The following is a 27,991-nucleotide window of genomic DNA, read 5'->3' on the forward strand; positions in this document are numbered from 1 at the left end:
CTCAAAACTAAGCTTCCTAACTACTGTAGCGTGCCTACTTCGTTATCTTTTGTACTATAGCGTCAAAATGCTTATAACAAACTACAGTAGACTTCTATTGTAAAAAGATAGTAATCTCCAAACTGCATCAATAAAATACTAGACGTAGAAACAAGATACATAACTAGTAAATTAAACGGCTGAAATTGAAAGGCGGCGGAATACAAGAGAGTTCAATTCAGGGACTTCTGTTTCAATTTGGTAGGTTTAAAATTTATACCGTCATTTTCCAGCGCTACTGATGCTCGAATAGACTGGAATATTTATAAGCGCTGTATAAATCTCGATATCTATTCGTATTTCTTGTTCTTCTTACATTATGTTTGTGATTTTTATTACTCGTATTTTCCATTCGACAGATTCGTTTATTGACGTTTGAATAATGTACCAATCAATCGATTATAATTAGACTTCAATATGAAGTCTAATTTTGAAATAATTATTACCTAATTAACGTCGACGATAAAAATAAAGTACCAATTATTGATTATTTAGTGTTATTAATAGAAATAATATTTATTACTTTGGCAAAGGGAGATCTCCCGCCGGGCTAGGTGATCATGCCCGGGGAGCGGCCGTGCTCCAACAGTCTCAGTTCGGAACTTGTATATATGCAGGATGTTTAGAAAACTTCGATAGCGTGATTCAGAATACTTGTGGCGCCATCTCTTGACGAGTAGCGGGAGGTCGCCACATCACCCCCTGCTCAGACCGGAGGTCGATATCTTCAGTGTTCCGTACTTCAGTAATCTTCGCCTAGCTTACAAGCGCCCCGGAATGCCCTCTGTCTGCGGTGAGTCGAGATGTGAGGGAGAACCAAGGCCTTGAGGTTGGAGCGAAGTGTGGATGGCGAGTAATGGCTACTCAAGCCGTCCGTGAAGTACCGGAGGTCGAGATCCGTTGTGGTCCGTGAAGTCTTCGTCCAGGTCGCAAGCGCCTCGGAACGCCCTCTGTCTGCGGTGAGTCGAGATGTGAGGACGAACCAAGGCCTTGAGGTTGGAGCGAAGAGAGACGGCGAGCTGGGCTACTCGAGCCGTCCGGGCAGTCGCGGAGAGCAGCTGGACCAGGCACAGGAAGTGTTTTCACGATGCACTGCGATGCACCTGTTGAGCTGCTGAACGGATGTTGAAGAGGTTGCAAGTCCATCCAGGGAGTGAGGTTGCCACCATCGATGAGGGTCAGAAGGGACGTCTTCTTGTCAGGGGTCACCACTTTGGCAAAGGGAGATCTCCCGCCGGGCTAGGTGATCGTGCCCGGGGAGCGGCCGTGCTCCGACAGTCTCAGTTCGGAGCTTGTATATATGTAGGATATTTAGAAAACTTCGATAGCGTGATTCAGAATACTCGTGGCGCCATCTCTTGACGAGTAGCGGGAGGTCGCGACATTACTAAAAACAAATTATTTCATCTTTTACACGTAACTGTAGAAATATAATAATAAATAATAAAAATACGTGTGGCACTCGGAGACTGCCGCGGTAAAGCTATTGCATAGCATTTTTTATGCTATGAAAACGCTCAGAAGGAATTCCAGAAATACAATATATTCTTCCATAATCATCAACATTTACATTAATACATCTTTATCCACTATTTTATCATATCTCTATTATATAAGACATTGCAAATATCAGCTGACATTTCATAACTCCAAGCAAGACTGAACATTCTAAAATATAAAATAGAAAAGTATTTAATAAGTGACGTAAAGTATTAACAACCAGCAATATAAATGGATCAATGCGATGTGCCTGTGACATTTGGCCGAATGTTACAGGTACATCGCATTTTTCATTAATAAATGCACTTTGTTTATTCATATTTAAAACACTTTGTACACAAATTATTTGTACCATAAATCATAATGGCGTTTTGATTTTGTGCTGTCAAGTCTGTCAGTTGTAATTGTAAGTTTAAAAATAACAAACACTCTTTTACGTTATTTTATCAATCCAGAATTCAACATAGCTTATGTTGATAAAACATATTATTTGGATAATATGGTAATATAATTTTGAATTTTATAATGGGAATATAAAATATACTTCACGCAATTTTAAGATTTCTGCACGGATTATAAAAAAATGTGTATTACTGCCATCTGTGTTCAAGTTGACGAATTAAGGTTATCAAATAAAATAATAAGGAATGTAAAATAATACTTTTATTCAATTATATCCATATTTTTCGATTGACAGTCTCTGTTGCCTGGAGACTTGATATCCAACAGTCCTCCACCGCTATTTTCACTTACACCACCAGGGGCGCCGGCAGCATTTGGTCAAGGTGACGGCGCACCAGTATGCCATTTTCAGTTCTGACTTCATAATGGAGTCTACCTAATCTTCGGATGACGACTCCAAACTCCCATTTAACTCTTGGGTTGGTGTAACTGCGGACTTGTACCTTATCACCTTGTCCGAACTCCTGCGTTGGCGGTGCATTGTAATGTAATCTGGATAGTGGGGCGGATTTCTTAAATAAGGCAGGCATATAGGTTCTTACCTCTCTGCCGAACATTAACTGATAAGGTGATAACTCTTTTGTATTAGGTGTACGTCTCAAGCGTGCCTTGACAGTTAACAGTTTATCAAATAAACTTCCGCTCTTGCTGATATAAAAGAACATTCAGGTATTAGCCGATTATTTTCTTTTTGTACATTCAAAAATTTAAATTTTAGCTTTGTATATATTTCTTCAAATTCGTACCTGTATTTTATTTCCTCTTCTAAATTTTCTTCTTCTGTAAGCCATTCAATTTTTTCTTGAATCGCGTAGAATTTGTTCAAATTTTCTTGTAAAGAATTCAGTCGTATATTTATTTCTTCAATGTCAATTTTTTCTATTCCCGAAATGTAATTTTCGGTTCGTTTCATTAACCCACGTAATGTGGCTCGTATTTCCTTATTGTTTTTTAGTTCATTCGACATCTCGTCGCCAATATCAAATAAAATAATAAGGAATGTAAATACTTTATTCAATTATATCCATATTTTTCTATTGACAGTCAACAACTCGGTTGCCTGGAGACTTGATAGTTGGATATCAAGTCTCCAGGCAACCGAGTTGTTGAAAGGTGTTACTTATTTTCGTTACGGAATTTCTCGATTCGGTCGCCGCGCTCAAAGCCCGCGATAAAAGCTATGCAATAGCTTAATAAAATAATATTTATTTATTTCAGACCCTTTTTTTCTACAGTCCATAGATTCGGTTAGTACATATTTTCTTAAATCTATGTTAGTGTACAACAAACAATACAAGGGGGTTAGTGTTAAAGACAACTTAGCCTGAGTTAGTAAAGACAATTGTCTTTATTAACTCAGGCTAAGTTAGTAAAACAAAAAAAAAATAAATTCTAGGTACACACACACTTGGTGGCTCGTGTGTGTACACCATATACCTGCACATATGGCTTCACGACGGTTATTAAAACTCAATCTATCCAAATTTGCTTACCAAAGGTCGGAAATCTAAAACCAAATTTATCAATTTTTAGTATAAACTAATTGTCAAATGACGATCTTTGGTATATATAATACATTAAAAGATCTATTAATAAGACATTAATGAAGACGTAACGAGTCAATTGATTGAAACAGGTGGGACGATTATAACTTATCTTCCTCAAGCAATAGGTAAGTACATCCTAAATACCTAATTATATAATGAAATACCTAATGAAATAATAAACGCGAAGTCTTCCTACCACGTTTTAGCGTTAAGGCGATTACATTATAAAGCGTATTCGTGTTATACCTATACCAACGTTGACGAGATATTGACGTAGGAATTAAGAACTAACGACGAAACTTGCTCTTGGCTTGGGCCGTTAGAAACTTAGTAACTTGTAAGCTGAGGCTTGGGTCTTCGCCTTTAATATAAATAGCGGAGATTTTATTTATAAATTTGAAGTAGCAAATAAACGAGCTGTGTATCTGATGGTAGGAGGGCGATGTAATCAACTACATATAAGGTATTAATCAATTTAATATAAGATCAGATAGATACGATTCTATCCTTGAGAATTAAGTTCGAATGCCTCTCGTGAAACCAGAAAGCCATAGCACAAGTGTATTAAAAGTATCATTGGTATGACAATTAGCGAAATTATTATTCAATAGTAAACATTTATTGCCCAAAGTATAGCCCTCGCCTAACTGGTAGTCCGCTCTGAAGTTGTTGCGAGCAGGTGTAGACATACAAGTTGCTACCGCGACGCGAGTCATTTCTATATTCAGAGCGGACTAGTAGTTTTACGCGGACGATACAAACAATTGGTTGATTGGTTACTATCATTTGACCTGTAATTACTGAAGCTACCACCTTGTCGCTTAAGATACAGAACTAGAGCCGCCGTCGTTAGGGCGTCTAATTTGTTGCTTGAGCGACCGACGAGTCCTATATGTTTGATTTTAATTTTAAAAATCTGTCAACATTAGATTTTTTACGCATCTGTTTAAGCTACTACTATGCATAAGTTAATTAATAGTCACCGTAATTTGAAAGCAGTTACAACAGTTTTGGCAATCGCGTTAACCACTACACAATCGCTGCCGGTTCAAGCGATTTTTCGCCTGTGGTCAATAGTCATAGGTAGCATAAGGCTTCATAGCCCACTAATTACCATCAGCATGTAACCATAAAGTAATTTACACAGAGGAGTAAATTCAATAATTTGAATTTTGAGAGCATTCTAATTTTAATCTTCAAGCGATTTTTTACTGTGGCTACTGCTGATAAAGTTATATAAAACATGGCCTTAATCCCCACTAGTTAACATTAGAACGTAAAGTAACTATCCACAGAGTAGTTAATTCAATAATTTTAATTTAAGAGTATTATAATTTTCATTTTCAAGCAATTCAAGTGAATTTTGGCCTTAGGCCACTACTGATGAAGTTACATAATTATAAACAAATCCTTCATTGCAACTTAATAAAATTAGCACGTAAAGTAACTATGCACAGAGTAGTTAATTCAATCATTTAACAACATTCTAAATTTTATCTTTAAGACCAGTCGCGGTTTTTAAACTCATACAACACAAACAGTTATAGCAGTTATAAAATTATATTGGCTTTCAGGTGATGGAACACAGAGCACATTATCTAATAGAAATGACATTTGCAAATGATTAATTTACAAATATTCCATTCGACGTGTTCCTATAATCATTTTAACTTCATTATGGAAAGCAAAAATATTTTAATGAGTTACAAAAACATTTTCTCTTGTTTGGTTATTTAATATTCAGCTCGGTAGCTCTCCCTCTTTTAAAGCGAAGCATGGAATCGCATCTGTATTGAAATGTGAACGTAGACTGGAATAAATTAGATTAGAATAGAATATGAGTGGATAAAGCTGGGCAGTATAAGAGAGGATAAGGCATAGCGAGATAACAGGATGAGACAGATTAAAGTCGAAAAGATTATCGCCTGTTATTAATAATTAATCCATCCTATGCTCTGTCTATCAAAGATTGATATTTGACAATTCCTTCTTGACACTAGACATTGTCAATTTTAGATCTTTTTGGCAAAAATTGGATAACGGACATAAAAATAATACTCGTAAAAACAAATTTACTTGTATTTAAAACTAGCTTTAAGTCATAAGTACACGTGATCGTATGAGTATACATAATGCGATGGTTTCTTCTTACGGCACATTAGCTTAGGGGCAAGTCACTTTATAATTTTAACTACACAAGTATTGAACTGGCACTTCTAAAAACTATTCACTTCGGTGGACGTTTAAAATGGTTATGCTGTGTACATGCATGTGGGTATTCAAAGGCACGTTTTCAACGTTTCACATTTTTGCCATCGCTGACGGCGCATACGTTCGTGCGATATCGTTAACGTAATGGAATCCAGGCGTAGGCGCTCATTATATTCCATATCATGGCGATGACCTATAAGCATGAAATTCGACCGCTTATAGCTCGTTCTTCGGACCTAGTTAGATTAATTAGCAAAGCGAAGTTTAGATTATGAAGGTGGTAGAACCTTTCTTTGTGGTTAGACTACAGAGGTACCACTATGCCATATCTATTTTTCCTTACAACACCAGTGTAAAGGCTGTTATGTTCCATTATGAAAAGTGTGCTAAGAAAGACAGACTTATTGGATACGTTCCATCTTGGACCATTGCATCTGTGGGCGATTTAAGGTAGGATTCTAATGTTACCTGAGGTTGATTAAGGATATCCATGGATGGAAGTAGTCACTTAATATTTGGTGAAATGTAAACTAGTTAGTTTTGTCAATTTTACAAAAATAAGTCCATGATTTCTTGATGTAATAAGAGTATATATTGGATTTCATAAAAACAACCATTCCAAAACAATAAAGACTAAGTATGATCCAACAGAAAATCAGTTTTCAGAAGAATAGAAACGATGTTAATACATAAACAGAGCTTGATTAAAACATCTAGAATAGCGTGCTACTTTAAAATTCTTCAAGTTAGTAATAAGAACCGTTTTGTTTTGATTTTGAAAGTTTAAATCGAAAATTGGATAATAAATTTCTTGAAGTTGATTAAAAGAAAACAGTATTTGTATTAGAATATAAAATAATAAAGTGTGTTTCTTATAGTAGCTCTAGCTATTGGTAGTTGTCGATAACGTATCTGATTATTTTTCATTACATATATTCCCTAATGGAACAAATCCGAAGTTAGCTTACCTTAAAAGTAACAGTTACTTTCTAAGGTAGGCTAACTTCTCATTCGTATACGTATTCCATCTTCAGTATAAGAGTTTTAACTAAACTCGATCTCAGGAGTAGCCACTCTTAAGGACTGGTGGTCGCCTCATATGCACCTCAAACACACAGAACCACTCCACGTTATAAATAGATATGGCAGTTTTACGCGATAGTTATTTGTTGTACGCGTCCCAACCGAGCAATTGTCGACCTTCCTGAAGGAGGAACTGTGGCCGAAGGGAGTTGTGTTAAGGAAATTCCGTGGACGGAGAGGATCCCCAGCAGTCACGAGACCCGCGTCTCACGTCGCCGCAAATACGTGATTTAGTTATAAGTATATGTATATTAAGATGTATTTTAGTCTGTAAGGCATATATGATATGGACCTCTGTATTCAATTATACTTTTGTATCTTTGTTTATATTGTCTGAAATAAATGTTTATTATTATTATTTACCCCGGTCGATCCATTGGTTTACCTTTCCACAACGAAACCATCAATTTTAGAACATCCTTCACTTTTATTTATTCATAATGTTGATACTCAAATCTAAGCTTTGTTTCTATTGCTGGGATTAAACCACTCTAATATTAACGTCGGCTTGATAGCAATGTAGATCATTCGGGAGAAAGATACACGCGTCGTTCCAAGGCAGTTTATTGAAGCAATTTCTTTGACTGAATTTTGGTAACATTTAAGATTTATCTAAGCTAACGATTAATGCGACGCTGTCTGTACTACGAAATAGATTTATAATTATAGTATACATACATGATGTGCCCATGATTATCTGCACAGACCTGACCTATCATCTCTATTCAACCCCAGATAAGATTATTTTCCTAACTGATGTCGACCACAGATGCAATGGAGCCTAAAGAACGCCTCGGCCAAGTATGGAAACATACTTACCACACACTTCAAACCAGAACAGCGTTACATTATTGTTAAGGCAGATATAGGTGTGGCACTAGTAGATATCATTATTGTAATCTATTACGTTTTGTAGACCGTGTTATATGGATTAGTATTAATTTCCCCATTAACTACGAATCTACAAAGAATTAGGTTCCAAACCACACTTAAACTGGTAGTTAGTATCTAAAAAATCGGGTATTTAGAGGATTAAGTAAAAAGAGATTATCGATGTCATTAAGGTAATTTCATTTCATGTCAGTATTCTCTTTTTTCTTTCAAAATTATTTTTGAAATTAAGTTAGGGTCTGTCAAAATAAAAATGGATGCGTTCTGTTAGATGTGTGATAAGCACTTATATCTAAATATAATTTATTTATTATCTGAACGTACAGACAAGCACATTTGATAAAATCATGTATAGAACGAATCAAAATAGATAAGTAGATTTCGATAACAGACAAGGTAATAAATAAAAAAGTGTAGTCATATGTATTCAATATACTAGAAAATTGATCGCCTCGTATTTTGATTGGATTTTCGTTCTCATGCGAACTTGATAATGTTTCTTTGATACACGAATCTCTTTTAGGCGACTATATAAATAGCGTGCCTTTACATTTATATTCTGTAGGTCTTCTTATTTGAACATTTTGTCATACTTTTATTATTTTAACATTTTTGCTATACCTGCGTCGTAGAACTAAAAGACGGTAGCTATATTTACGTACTTATATTTTATTTAGTTAATAAGTTAGAGTTTTAGACCCTTGTCTTTGAACATTTGAAAAAGGATATTTTTAATTTAAGAACAGAAGGAGGTAGTAGATATTCCAGTTATTTCCATGAGGCGGTTTTAATTATTTTTCAGGAATAGATACGCATACGACATAACTAAGTCCTATTTTTCATGAATGAAGGAGTCACTGCCACTCCTTACTATTAGCGAGGTTGGATTATTCCATTTCTTAAAAAATATCCTGTAGAAAGCATCTTAAGTTAATAAAAGTTTATAGATCTAGGATACATTTTCATATTAGAGACCCATTTTCCAATGAGATTTTTTCTTACAAATCTAGATGCGTACGCGCTTAACGATCGTCTTTTCTTAAGGTACTAGTTTAGATTGTAGTGGAAAACAATATTAAGAAGTTAATATAATAATTCCGTTGATTTCCACAATATAACGGATCATGTGAAACTCCATTAACAAAACTTCGAGGTCAATGTCAAAGAATGGCTCGAAATAAAGGAACTAAACTACGCGGCTCACGCCACCATTACTACAGGAAATCGTCCAAATTCTTTTACGACACCATTAAAACGGTATAAAAGTTGGTAATTTTCCGTGTGTTGTTATAGATATTCAGTAAAATGAAAGGAATAATTTTGTTGCAAACATCTTAAAGTTAGAACCCTTTGTGGGTCGACTCCGGCACCACCACCGCCATACCTATTTCTGCCTAATAACGGCAGTGTTAAGTGCTGCTGTGTTCCGGTTTGAAGGGTGTGGTAAGGGAGGCATACTTTTTCGAGGCGTACCAGCTTAGTCCTAAAGGGTAGCGGCGGATCTATGGTCGATTTCGGGTAGGAATACAATCCTATCTGGGGTTGATTACAGTTTTCCATGGGCGTCAGTAACTACTTACCATCAAGTGAGCTGCACGCTGGTCTGCTACTTCTTTTTTCTCTTTTATAAAAAAAATCAATCTATTTCTGTAAGGTGGCTTATGTAGATCATACCCAATCTATAAATGTAAGAAAAGTCGGTCGGGAGGTGGACGGGTCATCGCTGAAGGCCATATTTCTCATTCGATAACAATTGTTATTTTTGGATAGCTAAATCTTTTAGGATTTATATACGGAAATAAATCTATCATGAGTTTGCCAACCCAGAGGTTTAACTATCGCCTAACGTATACCTACCATCCTCAATCAATACACTTAGAGCATCATGGTGGTAGAGTTTGTTCTAGGCCAGGAAGAAATCTTATATAAGAGCAGAGCACTTAGTTAGAATATGGATACTATTACATACCTAGTCCTCTGATATTTGAATTCGAAGCAGCAGCAGCAGGCAACAAATTCTTAATATAAACAAAGTATATAGGTATTTAAAAAACATGAAATTGATACGTAAAGCTTTAGTCCTATTTCATTTAAAAAATACTGTTAATACAACAGTTAAAATGTCAAAGCAATGATTGAAATAGAACGAGTGGATACTTTTATCACTAAATAGCTCAAGCAATTGTGAGAACGAATTTAAACTACGTATTTAAATCCAATAAATACGTAGTTTTAATTCATTCAAAACAATTGATGTTTATACTCTTGCTTTATTTTATTACATTACAAGAGAATAATTGATAGATCCAAGTTTCTCCACGCAAGACACTTTCGTTTACATTAGAAAATTCCTAGGATAGGTAAGAATGTCCCTGTAGTTCCGGGACCAGAATAGGGCTACGGTATCCCCTGCCTGTCGTAAGAGGCGACTAAAGGGGCTTTCGGGGTTACGGGCGGCAAGAGTGGGAGCTCGAACCGCCCGGCTAGCGACCCCGGGAAGGACGACGGTATGTGTGGTCGCATTCCGTCGTATACACCAGACGGTGTGGTGACACAAAGTCACCTGGGCGGAGCCCGACGGGGCAGTGCGCTGAGAGGACTCCGGTCGCGTTCCTTTGGAGATCCCGGAGTCCTCTACGCAGCGCCGAGGACGGCCACCGGGGGGGTTTTAGTGTGGTAAAAGTCCCACATAACCCCGTGTCGCTCCCACGGCACCGGGTACCTTTTGAAGGTTTCCCCCTCGAAAAGAAAAAAAAAAAAAAAAAAAAAAAAAATAGGATAGGTAAGAAGATCTCTTCCATGAATACTCCTCTATCTTTACGTTAAAGATAGTCAAAATTGGTTCAGTTTTTTTAACAAAATAACAAAATTTTACGATTTTAAGATGCCATCGCTACAGGGCAGTAAAAAAATAGAATTTACTTTTTTATGATAGAGGAGTAGCAGACGGACATGCAGTCCCTCTGATGGCAAGTGGCTACTCCCGCCCATGGACATCTGTAATCAATCCCAGATAGAAATAAATTCATAACTGAAGTCGATCACTGATGTGCCACTACCCCTAAGGATTATGTTGAAACGCCTTCGAAAATTATATTTCTCCTGTACAACACCCTTCAAACCTGAACAAAGCAGCAGTTCGTATGGGGTGGCAAAACAGGTTCCACTGGATTCAAACTAATAGGGTTCTACCACCTTCCGGAAAATATATGTACAGTACTACACAACAATTTATTTATCTAAATCAGTTCTTCGATCTAATAACCAAAAAATAAAAAAAAGAAGATTAACTAAGCACAAGGATTTGAGCGTCGGTCGTCCTAGACGTTTTATAGTGCTAGCATCCAATGGAAGTGCCCATTCCGTTCGTTCACAAAATTGGAATGCGAATGGAGAGTATGTCGTTGCTCGGACGTGGATAAGATGAGATATACTCAGATGAGATGAAATCTACTCCTATAAATGTTAAGTAATCTACATTACTTATTGCGGTAAAGTTATCTACAATTTTACGTTATTATTATAGAATCATATCGCAATGTGCTATATTATTTAAGAGAAAGAAAAACATAATTATTTCGAAGAACTATGTTACTAAGATAACGTCCTTTATTATGATCATAGATTAGTAAAGATACTTCGCCGCCTTGAAATTGAATGAAGCCGCAAATGGCTTATTATAGTAAGTTCTTTTTTTAAATCTTGACAAATAAAAACATTTTCAGAGAAATTTTACGAATAAATAACTAATACTGCGTAATTTACGTAATAAATAAATAATTATATCAATTTATATTTTAGGGACATTTTAGCACGGAGACGTGGCAAAACTTTTTTACGCAACTATTTCAATTCTCAAAACTGGGTACATTTTCTTGTTAGGAGTGAGTAATCTTTACTAATCTATGATTATGATAATCAAAAACATTATCATAAAGTGTGTTTTATATATTTGGAAAATTGCTACGATATCTTTTGTATATTTATTATTAAGCCGATTTAATTCAAAATATTATTAATTTATTAACTTATTAAATACCACAAACCTGCGTAGTAACAGAAATATGTTCTCACATCTTAAACTGTGTTTTCCATAACAAACTGCCTTACTATTCATAATAAATATTAGGCTTCTAAAGCAAAAAACGACTTGCCAACGAGCCTCATACATTTTCCATTCAAGTCCAAGGTTACTTATGCAAATCTCGAACGTAGGACAAATTGAATAAGATTTTTTCGGTATTCCAAACGAGTACCTTCCAGTACCCTTACCATAAGTTTTTACGTTTTGACAAATATAACCGTTTTGATATTTGTTTACGTATTTGCCCATACGATTTCCAATCAGCGCTCCTAGCAGATTGTATCAGAACTATAGTGTCAGTAACGTAACATTAAGTGTCTAAATTGACAAAATGGCGCTTTATGTTTTGTCTCTCTTTTTTTGCGAACATGTGAGGGTGACATCGTCACTTTAGCACTTACTTATTGTTATGTTTACTCAGTCTACTGAAGCAAACGGAACATAATAATGGATTGAGTAAACGTAACGTAAAATTGTGGGATGTTTTGAAAACTCATGGTAAGGGTACAGTTCCAATGCCGTAACTTGATGGGATATTTCAATGTCACTTCACGTATTTCAACAAAATCGTACCCAAATAGGGATGCATGCTGATGAAATTCTTTATCGATGTAAATTTCCATATTCATAGAAGCCTCAAATATCGTTGTTCCGTTGATAACGAAAATATTACGCGATGCTATCGATATAAACATAATTCGTTAAATATTCAAGTAGGATGACCTTGTTTTCGCGGAAAAGTTCCAAGATACATATATTAACGTCGATTTTTTTTTGTGTAATACCTACGAGTTTATAAAATATTTCCATTTTTTCAAATTTAGTTTTTTTTTTTTTGATTTACAAATAACAAATTAATATTTTAGGGCGGATATTCAAATTTTCAAATTCAAATCATTTATTGCCTGAAAATGGGTAGATACGATTGATCGACGGTCATAGAATAGGTTCGCCAAATTCGTTATTATATTAATTTACAAGATTAGTCACATTTAAGTTACAATAATTCATTAATTTTATATTTAATAGAACGGATTCCAATAATTAATTGATTACAATATAAAATATCAAAAACTTAATATCTAGATAATGTCAGTACATAGTCACAATCCAGTTAAAATTTATCCATTATTATTACAATACGTATATCAATAGTCATAGTTACACAATTTGTCATCAAGAAAATCTTTAAGAGAGTAATAGGCTTTTTGAATTAAATACATCTTAATCAAATCCATTTTTCTTTTTGATGTGATCAGGTAGGGCATTATATATTTTAGGACCCATATTATCGAACATTCGATATTTTGTTGCATCCCTAGCTCTTATTGAAAAGTGTACCTTATTAAAGAGAGTTCCGTTCCTACCTTACTCACATATTTTCAACAATTCGAAGTACATTTAAAGTACTCTTATCGGCCGATAAGCCAACAAAAGGTGTAAACGTAACATCGACTCACCACGTGACTTTGTTTTCTGAAAGCGATAAGGAACAGTTGTGTAAAGATTTCGTTACGACACAACCGTTAACTGTAGTTAGGTGGAAATGTTCATTTTCCATGATGAAAAAATACCTTATTACTTTAAGATATTAGTTTAAGTTGAAGTTATCTTTTCAATACTTATAGTTATACTCTTATCATTTTAAGAGCCTAAGACCCATGCCTACAGATGGGGTAAAGATCCCCATAAGCGAGCTGCTAATTAGTCTTTTACTTATAAAAAAGAAAATTCTCAAAAAATATCTCTGATTACGATTCACACCAATACATATTATATATTAGCAGGTATTTATCGTCGTAGAACGTAATCTGCAACGATCTCCTCATACGGTTGTTTTATTTTTATTTTTTGACAGTCCAAATTCATAAGTTCCACACCTGACTAGCTTAGTCACAAGTCTAGGCATGGATGGAAAACATGGATCACACTCTTCCACTCTACCTTATTGCGAAATAGTGGTGAATATTACCATTAAATATATTCTTTAAAAAGATTTTAAACTTAACTTAACTTAACTTAAAATTTAAGAAAATTAAAACAGATAAACAAAAATAATGATTTTTACTAAACCCATTATTATCTTCAATGAAATGAAACAGCCAAACAAACCACTAAAACAGTCGTAAAGAACAAAATAAAGATATAAAAAGATCCAAGATTAATATACCTACAAATATAAGCCGGGAGTAATCTGTAGTAGTTTTATGTGCGGCGACGCGCTGTCTTGTGAGCACTTACCCTTAATACAAGTCAGACCATGTTGACTGGTCGACACATAGAGTATGGCAGAAACAGAGACGTTTTATTTTTTTAAAAGAATAGAAAATAATTGTGTCTTGGGAGCACTTACCCTTAATACAAGTCAACCATGTTGACTGGACGACACATAGAGTATGGCAGAAACAGAGACGTTTTACTATTTTACGAGTTTTTTTTTATAATAGATAATAATTTTATGGTATAAAAGTAGGAAACGAGCAGGCAGTCCATCTGGCAAGTGGCTACTGGCACTCACTGACATCTGTAATTAATTCCAAATAAGATGCTACTATACTACCTGAGGCCAACCACAAATACGTTGCTACCCCTGAAGTTGGGACGCCGCGGATAAGTATGTCTCCCTTAACACAGATTTCAAACCATGGCACAGCAGCGTTTAATACTGGTGTTATCAGATAGAAATTGGTGTGTGGCGGTGGTGCCCCCAGAGTCGAACCATAAAATTCCTTCTACAACAAGTGTGACTGTACTCTTAGTATAACCCAGTAGGTATGGGATTGAAAAATAGTTGCAGCTATACATAACAAAGATTCGCTTTAAAATAATCATTTTATATTTTTCTATTTAGAAGATGTCATTCAGATCATTAAACTAATATACGGATATCATTCAACAGCGATCTCTTCAGTATCTTTTCTGGAATCCATTAAATCATTAATCAGTATCAAAATAGTCAGATCTAACTATAGCGTGCTATTTCAATTTTTAATCTACATCTGTAATTTTGCTAATGATTACATTTGCTTTGAATAAAAAGAAACTAAAAGTGATAATTTCAATAATTGATTTTTTCTTAAAATAAAAAAATCCAACTAATTTTGTATAAGAAGTGGTTAGTCTGTACCTTCGAAAGGGAGGAGCAATCGTAAGTAGCAAATCTCCGCTGAGCTGAAAACTACATCTTGCGTCTAATTCATTTTTTTTCCTTTAGTGGACAGCTAATGGATTTTCGAATGAGCAGATAAAACAAGAGGAAATAAGACTATCTCTCCAATGAATGCTTTAAATGTTTTCTATTAAATCGAAACATTGGAATTGTTCAGTATTTTATAATTTGTTTTAGCAGAATTAAATAAAATACGATCTGGAAAATTGCAATTCAAAACCTTCATTTAATTTACGGCAAGAGTTCTCTACTTCGTATTTATTTTCACCGTTATACGAGTTTATGTTACTCTCGGCAAATATTGTTTTGTGATAGTGAATGTATCAATTTTTGTTTACTTACTATCGTAGTGAAAAAGCGTTTAAATTACTCGTAATGTTCGTATTGACAAGCAGTGATAGCCTAGTGGTTAAGGAACTCGGCATCACGATCAAGGGTCTGAGGTTCAAATCCCAGGCACGCACCTCTGATTTTTCAAAGTTATGTGCGTATTAGAAATTAATTAATACTTGCTAAATAGTGATTAATTAATACTTGCTAAATAGTGAAGGAAAACATCGTGAGGAAACCTGCATACCTGAGATATTTATAAAAAAAATATCAAATGTATGTGAAGTCTACCAATACGCACTTGACCAGTGCGGTGGACCATGGCCTAATCCTTCTCATTGTGTATGGAGACCGTGCCCAGCAGTGGGACAGTGTAGGTTGTTCATGAATATGATTGTATTGGCAATAATGTGGACAATGTATCGAACAGGAATATCAGAATTTTGCTTATCAGCTTATTGAGAATATTTTATTTACAGTTTCCATATGCTTAGTCTTCAGGGCTAGTAACGAATCTGTGATCGACTCCAGGTAGGAAGTTGAGATATCTTTTTTAGGGTTGATTACGGTAATGTAAGTATGGTAATGTAGTCCGAGGGCGGTGGCTGCATACCTTCAGGACTGCAAGATCATTTGCTACTCTACCTATGTAAAAAAACCTTCCTGTAGTGGCACCTACTACATTTAAAATAACAGCGTTATATTTCCTCCACTATTTTAGTCAGTTAACTTCAGTATTTGACGAACTAACATGAAATTGTTATCCGGAATTCAATATTTATAAAAGGTAAAAATAGAGTGAACGGAATTTAATCGAAATGATATAAATGGCATTTCTCAATATTCACAAAGGATATTTTTTACAAAGGAATCTTCCTGTTCTATTTTTACAAAATAATATTCAATATTAAAAATAGTCTCAAGATTATTAAAATTATTTTAAAAGTTTATAAATCATCATCATCGTGATCAACCCTGTCCCACTGCTGGGCACGGGTTTTCTATCAGAATAAGAAGGATTGGGCCTTAGTCCACCGCGCTAGCCAAGTGCGGGTATTGGTAGACTTCACATATCTACCTTAGAAAATTTGTTCTTTTTTAAGATTTCTCAGGTATGCAGGTTTCTTCACGATATTTTTCTTCACCGTTAAAGCTAGTGATAATTAATTTCTAAAGGCTTATACACGGAGAGCTAATACAAATAGACAAATGACTTCTATTAATTATGAGTAAATGATTCTCCATTTTAAACCGATACCTAAAGCAAACAAATAAACTCAAGGCTGTTGTCAATTATTGTCACTATTTATTATGAAAATCTCTTCGGTAAACAATGGATGGGGCGACAAAGAACGGAGGGGCGCGTGACGTCAGAATCGCGCTGACGTCAGAGGCTGCGTACATGTGGGTCAATAGAACGAGCTAGCTTCGCCCGGGAGCACCCTGCAGCTAGAAATAGGTCACAACTCTAAAAATACTCGGCTCTACTCGCAAGCCTCTCTTCATCGGTCGGTTTAAACACCTATCCGGGCTTCGAAAGCACTCTTAGTTATAACAAAGTAAGGGATGAAGCAGGATCCGTAGAGTAATAAAACAAAATTGTTTCCGTCCTTCACAATACACTTTTATTGAGGTCTTGATGTGGGCTCCTTTTTACTCCATTTTAAATTTAATGTAACGGTTGCGTTCACTCGAGGAATTTCTTTGTGTCGACAAATTGTTTGAAAAGCCACATTTCACATAAAATCGTATAATTAAGTTTAAATTTCGGTTATGGAACATCACTATGTATTATGATAATGGTTAACTAAAATATTTATTTATATACAGTAAAAATATTTCCCTACCCAGTTTTAAATTTATATTACAGCTCTATTGTTAGGCTCAAAATTTCGTAGCCTCGGGTATTTTATATAAAGCTACTCTAATTTAAGTTTATGGGTACATACAGGATCTACCCATAATGAGACCTTCAACGCTTTTCGTAGCATATTTCAAATTTGCGATTTTTACGTTTTTGCAATTTACTTATTCAAACTTCGCTTCTAAGAATACCCTAGGGATTACACTTTCAGATTATGTTACATATATACTCTTGATTCTTCTTTTAAAAACTGCACTTTGTAGTCACTGCCGCTGCTGCATTAAGATTGAAGTTAAACGACTTATAAAGCACTGTGCTCGATTAACCTCCTTCGGACTTCAGCCAATTACCCTCTTGTTACCTAAAGCGGTTATTTCTTAAGTGCAAACTATTAGCGTTAAATGCCACATTCTAAGTTATTAGCTTTCGAAACTCAGAAACTTATTTCACTTTGAGCTTCATATAAAAATACGACCGTAATATACTAAAAATGCAATAAGGCCAATTTCTATATTTCGGAAACTTCTACAGTTATCATAATGTAACTATTTTGTTCAGGGAAAACGCATCTACATGCGATATCCTACTTCGTATTTTCTTCTCAATCCAAAAATCTGTGCAAACGAAGACGTTGGAACAGCCTTTTTAAATAATTTGACGCTTACAGAAATCTTACAACATCCACTCACCCTTATGGAGATTAATTTGGAAAATGTATGTTGTAACTCGTATGAATTATGGTTTATCATATTCCATGTGAAGGAATTTGAGTATGATAAATAAGGAAAACCATTTTCAGAAGGAAATGTAAATACGCACCAATATCCGGGGTTTTCATACGCGAATATTTTCACTTAGGAGTACTTGCATAAATATGGGAATGGAATAAATGGAATAAATATTGGATTTGATTCGACCGTGATTCCATTTTAATGTATAATGGATGACATTATAATGTGGGCCCCAAATCGGGCTTCCGTGAAGTTATTTTAAGGAAACGTTCCAATATATTTCAGTTATTACTTTGAATAAGAAAATATGCGTATAATTTTTCGATATTACTTACGATCATATTTATAAAATGCCGTAAGGATCACTTCACAATATTGTTTTAAATATTTGTTGACATTTAATCCTTTAAGTGTATCACTACTAGGAATGGGTCTCTTTGCAAAGCTGGGGCTTTGCCTGGAGAAGGTAAAGGTGACATCTTGAAAGTTGCGGGTCATGTTCAAAAATAATAACGAAGCGTGACTTCGTACCCGTAAGTATTAAAAAGTTAATAGTTACGAGCCATTATAAATTACATAAAAAGAATAGGAGGGGTTTAAACTGCTCTCTAAAACTAGGCAAACGTTAAAAAGTATATAACTATAGAATTATAAATATAACCTTGGTTACTCCCACGACTTGACGCATCATATCAGTAATCATCATATCAGTAAAAACCGTCAAGCCGTTTTGGGCCGTAGAGAATGCTAAGAATGAGACATACATGTGTACATACGCTCGAAAAGTATTGCCCTCGGAAGTAGTCCATTGTATACATTAGTGCCCATGAATAGCTCCTCGGGCAAGAACCTAAACTGAAGCGGGCCGCAACTGACCCGCGGGCTGGCAGTTTTCCATATACAGCCTAGAGAATATCTCACCATGTTTTCCAAATACAAGTTAATAGAGGGAGGAACGGCTTAATGGGACCCGTGTCGGATGATATTAAACCGCCCAATAATCCTCCCATAAGAATTAACGACTAGGCTAAGCTCAATCGCGGTAGTAACAATGTATTCATGTATCTACCGACATTATTTATATTTTTTTGTATTTTAAGTCACCTTTTTTATAATTATGAAGTAGCAAATGAGCGAGCAGTCCGCCTGATTTTAAGTGGGTACCACCGCCCGTGGACATTGGTAATAAATCCTAGATAATTTGAATGTATACCTTTTTTTTTTTTTGTTTACGAGGGGCAAACCTTCAAAAGGTACCCGACGACGTGGGAGCGACGCCGGGTTATGTGGGATTTTTACCGCACTAAAACCCCCCCGGTGGTCGTCCTCAACGCTTGTTGGAGAACTCCGGGATCTCCGAGAGAACACAACCGGAGTCCTCCAAGCGCAATGCCCCGATCGGGCTCTACCCTGGGGGAGCACTTTTGGCTCCTCCCACACCATCTGATGTTTACGATAGTATGCGACCACACACACATACCGTCGTCCTTCCCGGGGTTGCTTGCTGGACGGTTCGAGCTCCCACTCTTGCCACCCGCAACCCCGGAAGCCCCCTTTTAGTCGCCTCTTACGACAGGCAGGGGATACCGTAGCCCTATTCTATTCCCGAGACTACAGGGACATTGAATGTATACCTGAGGTTGGTTACGTTTCCATACATAAGAAATTAGTTAGAATACTTCAAATAAATATGTCCCCCTTACAACGCCCTCCAAAGCTGAATAGAAGAGCGCTTAACACTGCTATTATTGGGTAGAAATAGGTTCTACCACCTTCAAATTTTGTGTCACAATTATTCATTTTATTAAGTTTACTTATACTTAGTTAAACTATGTTTACTTTGTTAGGATTGAAGCATTTAAATATTACAACATTGTGTCAGATTTTATTAAAGTATTTCCTAGGCGGGCGGTTTACGAGAACTCAGTTTGAAGTGTCGCACCGTTCCGGGCAGTTTCGCGGATCAATTATCTTAAGTACTTCTGCTTCATTTTATATTCTGGGACCTGGAAAAGAGATAATGATTATTAGACGTGGGACATGTAAACTTACTATGTAAACTTTTATCCTAGGAAGTAGGTATAACAGTAATTATTTCTTAGTCGGAATCTTAAGGGCAGTAATCAATTAGCATCAATAATTAATAAATCAATTTCTGTTTAATAATTTATTGATTCTATTTTGAATTATATTTACTTTGTTTCTAGATGAAGTAGTGCATCTTTATTGTATTTTTTCTATTTTAAACCATCAATATTCCGCATTCACCAACACCGGTTTCTTTAATGCGTTTAGTTCTGCTAAACCTAACACATAGTGTGATATATGACTTTTATGATTTTTATCCAGCAATAATTATGACGACGTGTGTTACGTTTCTTTCGCCGCTTCATCTCAGTTAAATCTTGCAAAGTGGTGATATATTATTGTCGTGTAATAATAATTCTCCAAAGGATCCACTGTGAATAAAATGTTTTGAATCACAATCATTTACTGTGACTACTATACTGTTTTGATTACTGTGCCACTGTTACAAAACCGAATACACTAAGTTTTACTCAACTAACATAGTTGTATTGATTAAAACACGGCGCAACAGTGTGCCCGAGACTCCGTCCGCCTCACATTATGTTACGTTATGTAAATTTGTATTCGCAAAGCTATTCCGTAACAAGGCCCGTCATTTGTCTTGTACCGTCATGTCCCCTGTCAGGTGTACAGGGTTAGGCGTCTACAGGGAATTAATCTTTGACCCGGCAATGGTTTGTACCCATCAATCACCATTATTCCTGTTTCTATAAATCAAAACTTATCAAAGGTCAGTTTGTGAGTTGCGTAACGGAAAAAGGGGAAATATTTACGTTTCATGATGGTGGTTTCTCTGATGTTGATAGCCCCGACGTAAAATGAGGAGTGTTATGAATTTACTGTTTTTTTTATGTATAGATCTATGGATTAGTGTATCTGTTTGTGGCATCATTGCTCTCAAACGGGTCGACGGATTGGATTTCTTTTTTTAATTTGAAAGTATGTATATTGTATAATCGAGAATGTTTCTAGCTATGTGTGAAGTAAACCTGATTAGCCGTTTGAAGATTATCAGCTCTTTTTCAAGTGTAACCAGCAAGCGCCCGCATTCAATGATTTGTAATTTTACGTAATATGGTTATAGATATTTGAGTCGACAAGTTAATATGTTTGTTTAGAGTATATAATAATTAAGAACACAATGATTTAAGGTTCATGAATTTTTAAAATGTGTTTCAAAGTAAGCAAATAAATAGATGTTTTCTCTTTTAAAAATCAGCAGTCTCTTTTATTTCCACGTGCACATTGCGGTGCCAATTCGTGTGAATTCGCTCACTATATTTGATATACTATAAAATCAAATGGGAGCCAGCGTATTCCGATGAATTATCGTCATGCGAAATTTTATTCCCCACCATCAATATTTTGTAATCTATAAAAATGTGTATTGCAAATATATTTGCTGTAGACAAAAATTGTGATTGCTATCGTCCACACTATTATTTATTACCCTATCATGTAATATGTATTACCTTATTTCCTTCGATTATACCAAATCTAAGCGAGATTAGCTTTTATTGTATACTATAGGCTCGGGCTAATGTATTCCTGCTACAAAAATAAGATCTTAATAAAAGATGAATTTATCGGGTAAAATTTCAGGCTGTAACTGTTCCAAAATCTTATTGAAATCTGTTGAGCGGTTTCCGAAATTAGCGCTTAGAAATACATGTAGGTAATATGAAAATAGATCTAAAAATAATGCGTTCTAGAAATTTGTATTCATTCAATGTTTTGCATGCATAAATCAAAAGTAGGACAACTAAAACACGCGTCAGCATCGTTTCGCAAACAAGTGCTTAAACGAAGTTTTAATATCTAAAATTTCCATAAGCAAAAAATATTTTCGCCTATTGGGACCTCAAATAAAGGTAATGTAGGCATTTGCCACGAACTTTACAGACACATAAATTATAATATATTTTACCTTACGAATATTATGATAAAGTACGACCTTATTTCGGACTTTACAAGAACATAAATAATAAACCTTATTAATGTACTTCATAATACCACAAATTTTCAACCTTTATAGTTAGAGCATTTTGTAAACAACTGTTTATATATCTATATATTGTGTTTTATAAGTGATTTCTTTTTTTGCATCTATTTATTTTTAATACAATTATAACGGTTACATATTAATCAGCATCCGAAAACGAATGCCTTCATCAATTAACTTTGTTACGTGTAATTACGTAACATGAATAGCAACTACAAGGTGAGCCTTATTGAAAATCAGAACAAATTATAAAGCCGTGGTAAACGCTGAGTAAAGGTCTTTCGAAGCTACACTATTAGTAAATCAGTGCCGAATGAGAGAAAACTTTGTCAAAATTATTGTAGTACTTTCTTTTTTATTCAGGAGGTTCATGTTTTATGCCAAGGCCCGATTTTGTGAGTTTTTAAAATCCTAGACTTAGAACATAAGTATCACTGTTAAATAATATAGAGAGGTATTCTATCTGAGATCTTAGACTACTATTCAGTATGTAATTTTAACTTAAATGATCTGAGTGATAAATTATGATCTTAATCTACGGCCATCATAGATTGAGAAAAGACCGGCGACCACCAGTGGGACAATAATGGTATCATAACATACATTTGTAAGGACGAACTAGTATTACATTAACTATGTGGTTCCATTTCTCGGATTTATCCGTTTATATCGTTAGTGTTCATTACACTCAAGGGACTTGTGCAATCTAATGTTTAATCCGTTGCCTAGTTGTATACAGAATGTAGATGTATTGGTACACTAAGCTTCAAACGCCGCAGTTCAAGTATTGCTTAGGGAACAAACAGGAGTTTTGATAGCTTTGCAGTTTCCTCATCGGTGCATAGGTATTATCTATATGGTAGTATTAAGCTGTAAGCTCTTCGTAACATCAATGCAAAGTTTACCCAAATATTGTAAGTTAAGGTTAATGGTGTTAATTTAAAAGTATTAAAGTTGTATTTAAAATTATCTGAGTAATAATCTATAATGAGTAATCTACCATATTTCAGACAGAACTGCTTTTGTCCTTTCCAAGGTATCAAACAGTAAAAAGATGATTTACCCGAAATGCGGTACCTGGAAACAACATTAAAAGTAATGGACACAGATATGAGAGAGAAATAGAGAGAAGATTTAGAAATATATAAAAAAATATAAATATTTCCTAAAAATAATTAAAAATATATATTTCCTTCGTTCTTAATCACAACTACAATATTATGTACCTATATCCTATAGGCTTAGATAAAAAAATATTCAGAAAGGAAAAACTTATAACACAAAATAGCTTTAGTAACGTAACGCTACAAGGATCATAAATCTAAAAAATGCTATGAAAATTACTTAAAAAACATCAAAGACTCTCGTACCTTATCATGACGTCGTCCCCTAAATTACATTTCAGGAGATGCTTTTGAATTTCCTGTTCGAAATGTTTAACCTTCTCGAGAAATTGGACCTTGGCCCAATTTTGGTTATAACCCCTTACGGCTTAGAGAGTCTCTACATACCATCAGTGTGAATCGGACGTAAGAAACATAATAATAAAAATAAAGACGACATAATACATATATAATTTAAATACAATGTTAAACGAATAATTATTCCGACATAAACTTTTACACACCATATATTTTTCCATGGATCAAAACTTTGTCCTCATTATTGTTATCTACATCTATAGCTCCATGGTATTATTTCATATATTGTTATAAATAGTACATAAAAATAACCAGATCCATACAAATTGTAATTTTGTAATCTGCCTGATCCACAATCGAATCCTCTCGAATACGAAATCCTCTGCGTAAAGCTATGAGTGCTACGTCAATTTTATCAAGGTTTAGAAGAAATAAAGCCATACAATGCAAAAGCATATTCCAATGGAAGGAGTTTTAAAATTAATATATTTTCTTCTTCTTTATGGCACATTTTGCAGGTATAGGTAGATAGTAATAATCCTCGGACTATTACCGTTTACGTATTGTGCGAGCTTATACAAATGCAGGTACTCCCTTACAGTAGGATTTTGTAAATATGTACCTTCCAACCTACTTAAACTATCACTTGAAATATGACTCGGCGCGATAAGCCTATTACCCCAAGTAGGTCGTGAACCCACAAAATGGGTCTTCCTCCAGCTGCGATCAGCAAATATTTGTCTATGTGTGGCTTATTTTGACCGTACGTTCGTGTTAAAACAACACCCTTGAGTCTGATACGTATATCTTGGCCTTTATAGGAAGAAACATGTTACATCGTATTGTACTGTTTATGTTGTAATAAAATATTTTGATGTTGTCAATCTGTATTATTAAGTTATCGATTGATATTATTTTATTACTAACTAGATGCTTTTTACTTTCGTATCCTCTAATTAGGATTATCGATGTAGTGGATACCACGGACAAACAAAGAAGGTGGTAGATCGATGGTAGTAGCAAAGCTTGCTCGTTTGTTTTTAGAGTGTCATAGGAATAGATCTAAAAAAGCTCCCAGATTCAAAACAAAATCTTATCATTAAAATATTTGCCTGGCCGGGAAATAAACCCGGGATCTGTGTGCCAACCGTTAGTGTACTAATGAGTACGTTTTTCTTTTTAGACTGACGAAGGGTTAATGCCAAGGTCCATCTCGGCCAAGTGCCACTTCCCACATCTTTGAGAACAATGAAGAGCTCTTAGGCTTGTAGGCGTGCCTCATCATTAAAGTAAATTGCAAATACATAATAAACGTCTTTATTTTAGATAAAATATTTTTTTAATAATATACTCGTAGGAGTAGCAGACGAGCATGCATTTCAACCAATGGTAGGATTAGTAGATTGAGTAGTAGTTGGATTGAGGTCGGCCACAGATGCACCTCTACCCCTGAAGACTAAGCTGGAACGCCTCGGAAAAGTATATAGCCTTTACCACCCTTAAAATGTACATCGATAGCATAAAATATCAATTTGATAAATATTATTTAGTTACTTGTTCTGTAAATGAATTTCGTTTCGTAATGTTATTTATAAATAGTTTGTAAGGTTACTTTACCTTTACATTTTCTATTGAATAGTTCCTCCGAGCGGATAAGTAGATTACTTAAGGGAACTGTCTTGTCAAGTTTATAAGAAAAATCTAGGGTACATTTCTAGAGGTGGTACTTAAAAAGGAAACTAAGACTTCGTTGGGTAAAAGGTCACAGTTCATTTGCGCTTTATTCAACAGTATTAAAACAGCACCTGACATCCCTTATAACTAGAGCTTGTACTAAGAAGCCTTTACATTATAGCATATTGCTATAATGTGAATTAGCTAATTGTGCTTAGTCAAGTATCGTAAGTTAAAGGAGGTAAGTATAGGTATATTTTAATGAGTAAATGAAAAATTAAAACCAGTAAAATAATATAAAATAAAATTAGCACATGGCACTTGCTATTTTTGGGCGCAGATTAGCTCTACATATGGGCTCTATACTGAAATGGAAGAGGGTGTTAAGGGAGATACTTATCCGAGGCTTTCCATTTAGTCCTCTGAGGTAGGAAAGCATTTGTGGCCCACTTCAAGTGGAACTGTAATCTTATCTAGTGTTGATTATATTTATATTAAATACTAGTGGTGCCCGCGGCTTCGCCCGCATTTTAAAGAAATAATATGACATACATAAAATAGAAAATTTGTACCTGCATTGGAATAAGAGTGGTGCCATCTGTCGAAAATTGGTCTTACCAACTCCCAAACTCTCGTGGGCTCTTGGACAACAACTTTGCTAAAGATCATCACTTGATCAAATGCATAATTTCCGATTCTATAACTACTTACGAATTAAAAATAACCATTCTCAAGTCCCCTTGAACACACACAACAAATTTCATCAAAATCAGTCCAGTCGTTTAGGAGGAGTTCAGTGACATACACACGCACACAAGAAATATATATATAAAGATTGTGCAATCAGTTAATGTCCATGAGAAGCAAGTCTCAATTATTATTAGGTGGACTCCATGTTCCTTTGCTACATATATATAAAAAAATATTTTTTACATACGATAATTGATAACTGAAATCAATCGAAACCAAATACCGATTAATGAACCATGTTTTTTCCGACATAATAAATAAAATAATTTTCAATAATTGGAGGCGATGATCAAGTATAATAACATCAAAGCTAATGAAATACCAATAAGATTTGAATTTAATTACACGACACAATAAGCAATCTGACGGATTCTGTACAATAGCTCACGTAATTAGCGTTATTAATAGGACTAAATGTCAGAGTTCCGTCCCAACAAACGGGAAAGGTTATTTATTTATATCCGAACTAAGTTTATCCCGTTTATTATGTTGATAAAAAGTTATTAAGTACTTTAAAGGGATTTATTATTACTCAGATGAAGGGTGGTATGAGAATTATTATACATATTTATTTTTAGAATGAAGCAGTATTTTTTGGCAAAGGGTGTGATCACATATATATACTAATACTATAAAGAGGAAAACTTTGTTTTTTTGATTGTAATGAATAGGCTCAAAAACTACTGGACCGATTTTAAAAATTCTCTCACCATTCGAAAGCTACATTATCCACGAGTAATATAGGCTATATTTTATATTAAATATATTTGATAAATAGATTTTGAGGCGGTACAAAGTTTGCCGGGTCAGCTAGTCACATATCAAATGATTATTTTAGCCTTTAGAAATGGGAACGCATCTGTCATCTGATTGGCTTTACGTAGAATCAGTTTTATATGGACTTGGTCACAGTTGTTCATGGGTGGCAGTGACCACTTTCTATTAGGTTGCTAGTTTCAGGGATCAGTAACTTGACTACGAACCTGTGCCAGTGACCACCAATCCGCAATGGAACAGTTTTCTTAATGTAGATACACACGGTTTTGAGAACGGTAATTATTTCCGAAAATGATCGATTCTTGAATCGAAGTGTAATAAATCGATATACCAAATAATCGAGACACAATTAAAATAATCGATCTTTTTGGTCGAAATAATTAATTCTTCGATTAATCGATCACAGATTGCCATCCCTAGTTGCGAGGAGAAACGTGACCAATAGTTGAACACCAAGCAGGCATTTAGTCAGCGTTCTACCTTTATGTAGAAAAGTAAAACCCTTTTCAAATATGGATCAAACTCCTAAAAGCGACCCACTTCATTTAATGTATTCGACAAAGCGCTTTCTGTTAGAAATTTCGCTTTTATGTCCGGATTCCCTTGAAACGTGTGCTCGTGCCGTTGACTTTGATATACAAAGTTCACCTTTAGTAAAATATAAAGTAAGTGCGTTTTAGAGTTCCTTATCCAATGGGTAAAACTGGAAATCTATTACTAAGCCTCTGCTCTTCGTCTGTCTGTCACAGGGCTTTCTTTCTTAAACAGTGATAGATAAACACTTGACATAAATACAAATAAAAAACAAAATATAATAAAATAACATTTAATGGTTCGGAACCCTCCATATGCGAATTCGACTCGTAAATAGACTCGTAAATCTTAATAGCAATGATCTCGTATAATATTCATTTAGGTAACTGCTTTTAGGTTCTTAAAAAAGGTTCGAATACCGACTCTGGTTCTCTTGTATTCGATTTCTATTGAAATTGTTCTACCAGTTTCCGGATACATTTCCATAAAATTACATTCCATTCCATTATTTTATATTTTAATGTTATAACTTTATGTAGTAGAAAAAGTCCTAATTGTATGAATGTTTTTGCAGTCCAAGTCCAGTTTTATAGTAATACAACTACAACAAACGTTACCATAACAACTCAAACCTTTAAAAGTTATTACATAGCCTTAATTCTTACTTATATTTTTACTGCTTGATTACTTGTAAAAGCTAAAGATTGCCTGAAACTCGTCGCCATTGGCAAAATTAGTAAAGTTAGAGTTATTTATTGGCTACAATTTCGCGACGACCAGTGTGGTAGAACTGTCGTAAAACGAATTTATACCCCACATTTATATTTATGTGTC

This window comes from Epargyreus clarus, unplaced genomic scaffold (assembly GCF_041222505.1).
Source record: "Epargyreus clarus isolate Ecla_fem2 unplaced genomic scaffold, WU_Ecla_fem_2.2 ptg000026l, whole genome shotgun sequence".
Taxonomy (NCBI): domain Eukaryota; kingdom Metazoa; phylum Arthropoda; class Insecta; order Lepidoptera; family Hesperiidae; genus Epargyreus; species Epargyreus clarus.